The sequence below is a fragment of the Dipodomys ordii genome, unplaced genomic scaffold (assembly GCF_000151885.1).
Source record: "Dipodomys ordii isolate 6190 unplaced genomic scaffold, Dord_2.0 Scaffold70, whole genome shotgun sequence".
Classification (NCBI taxonomy): Eukaryota; Metazoa; Chordata; class Mammalia; order Rodentia; family Heteromyidae; genus Dipodomys; species Dipodomys ordii.
The window spans coordinates 11,728,707-11,731,698 of NW_012267286.1; the positions used below are offsets into that span (position 1 = coordinate 11,728,707).

Below are 2,992 nucleotides of genomic sequence, written 5' to 3' on the forward strand. Positions count from 1 at the left end.
GCTGGGGTCCACTTTTAGTTTTCTGCATGTGGCTGCCCAGTTTTCCCAGCACCAGTGGTTGAAGAGGCTGTGTTTCTTCCCTTGTATGTCTTTGGCTCCTTTGTCGAATATCAGCTGGCTGTAGGCCTGTGGATTTATTTCTGGATCTTCTATTCTGTTCCATTGGTCTTCGGGTCTGTTTTTGTGCCAATACCATCCTGACAGTTTTAAAACATTTTCTCACTTAAGAAAGAAACCTTTGGGCTGGAGACATGGCTCATACAGTTGAGTACCGGCCAGGAGCAAGAAAGCTGAGCGATAAGAACTTCAGGTTCTGAGTTTGAGTACTAGTACCACCAGAAAAAAAAAAAAAAAAGAGAAAACCATACTCAGTCCTCATGCTACATTTCTTCCCAGTTAAACTCCCTCATCTGTCTGCTGCCCTTAAAAATAGCTAATCTGCTTTCTGCTTGTGTAGATTTACCCATTCTGTACCTTCCTACACCTCTTCCTCCTTCTTCCTCTCTCTACCCCTTTCCTTTCTCTTCCTTGTGCTGGGGGTCAAACCCAAGCTCTTTAACAGACTAGGTAAACTAACATCCCAACTTATATATGAGTATCATATAATTGAAATCATATTCTATGCAGACTTTTATGACTTCTTTCATTAAACATATTTTCACAGATGTCAATACTTGATTTCTTTTTTATCTCCAAATAATATTCTATTGTCTGTCAAGTTCATTTTCTACTCATCTGTTCATCTGTTGCTAAATGTTTATTTTTTCTTGTTATTCTGAATATTATTGCTATAAATATGACCCAAGTTTTTTTTGTATGTTTGTTTGTTTGTTTTTGTTTTGTCAGTCGTGGGACTTGAACTCTGGGCTTGGGCGCTGTCCCTGCGCTCTTCAGCTCAAGGCAAGTTCTTTACCGCCACAGTACCATTTCTGGTTTTTCTAGGTTTATTGGAGATAAGAGTCTCATGGACTTTGCTGCCCGGGCTGGGTTTCAACCATGATCCTCAGATCTCAGCCACCTGAGTAGCTAGGATTACAGGCATGAGCCACTGGTGCCCAGCTTGACCCAGTTTTTGTAATAGATGTGTTTCCATTCTTATGGATTTCTACCTAGTAATAAGATTATTGACTTATATGGCAATGATAGCTTTTAAATCATTTAAAGAACCTTCCATGCATTTTTCACCATTTTATTTTCTGCAGGTAGCATATCAGTATACCAATGTCTCCTCATCCTTGTTACTACTTGCCATTGTTCATCATTTTATTATAGCCATACTGCTAGATGTGCTGTGTTCTCTCTTTGATTTTCATTTCCATAATGGCTAATGATGTTGAGCAACAAAGTTGTGTTTCTTACCAGTCCTTTGTTTATCTCCTTTGGAAAAATGTCCTGGTTCTTTTCCCATTTAAAAGACAATAATGGCTTATGCCTGAAATCCTATTCAGGAGGCTGAGATGTGAGGGTAGATGTTTGGAGCCAGCCTAGGCAGACAAAACGGAGAGAAACTCTTATCTCCAGTTAACAGCAACAAACTGGAAGTGGAAGTATGGCTCCAGTGGTAGAGTGCCAGCCTGGAGGAGAAAAGGCTAATAAGCAAGAGTACTGTGCTTCAGGCCCCGTCCTAGCACACATACACAAAAGTTTACCTGGAGAATTAAAGACTGGGTTTTACTGTGCTGCCCAGGCTGGCCTTGAATTCATGGGTTCAGGTGATCCCCTTTGTCTCAGCCTCCTCAGTGAGGAATTGGTACTACAGGAGCTCACCTCTGAGCTCAGCTCTTTGTCCTTGTTTTTAAATGGCATTTTTGTCTGTCTGAAATATTGAAGTGTAAGGATCTTTTAAAAAATGTGTTCCAAATAGGTTTCTTTTTATCAGACACATGATTTGCAAATTTTTCTCCCATTCTGTGGCTTGTCTTCTGTCTATTCACAATAGCTGTTAAAACCAAAAGTATGAGGTGTGGCTCAGGTGTGAGAGCACTGGCCAGTGAGTGAAAGTATCAGGTCCCAAGTTTGAGTTCAGGTCTCAGATCAGAAAAAGAAAGAGGCGGGGGGAGGGGGGGGAGAGAGAGAGAGAAAAATATATCAAAAGTAGTTTAGATGAGGTTCACTTAAAAAAACACCTTTTAATTTCTTTGTCATGTGTACAAATATTTGTAGAATATTTGGTTCAAACCTCAGTCATGAAGGGTTACTCTCATATTCTCTTCTTAGAGTTTTGTCATTTTAGTGCTTTTTTTTAACCTTGTCAGTTCATGTTAACTACTCAGTCTAGTAACTAGGATGGCAGATATACACCACCACATCAACTTTTAATTGGTTGAAATGAGGACTTCCTAACCTTTGGCCTTGGCTGGCTGCAATGGTAACCATCCAGTCTCTGCTTCCCAAGTAGCTGGGTGGGAGCCTCACATCTAGCTAGTGTAGTTTTTAATATGGCAAGTTTCAAGCTTATACAAAGGAAAGAAAGTTGATGAGTCCCTATAACACTGATAAGTTTTTTTTACCACAATGAATATAGGCCCAATCTTATTTCATATTTCCCTCTACCCCCACCCTGATGCTGTTCTCCCCAGATTATTTTAAAGCACATCTTAGACATAATCATTACTAATACCTTCAGTGTTTAGATTTGTTCCTACATTTAACCACAGTATTTGGTGCTCATTCATGTTTGCATGCCAGCCCATCTGGAAACATTTTTCCTTCTGTCTGAAATGTAACATTATTCTCAGTATTCTCTGAGTGAGGCAAGTCTTTTGTTTCTGTTTTTTGAGGTGCTGGGGTTTGAACTCAGGGCCTTGTGTTTGCTGTGTAGTACTCTTTCACTTGAGCCAGACCTCTACCACTCTAATGAAAGTCTTTTAGTGATGAATTTTTCTCCTGTTTTCATTTGTTTGAAATGTTTTTTTTTTTTTTTTTTGGGTCCGGTCGTGGGGCCTGAACTCTGGGCCTGGGCTCTGTCCCTCAGCTCTTCAGCTCAAGGCTA

The 2,992-nt window shown here is 40.1% G+C and overlaps 1 protein-coding gene across 2 annotated transcripts in view; it reads left to right on the forward strand.

The window, feature by feature from the left end:
• The window catches only part of Dnajb14 (DnaJ (Hsp40) homolog, subfamily B, member 14), a 35,526-nt gene that overhangs the window by 5,943 nt on the left and 26,591 nt on the right, over positions 1–2,992 (forward strand). The window lies entirely within an intron of this gene.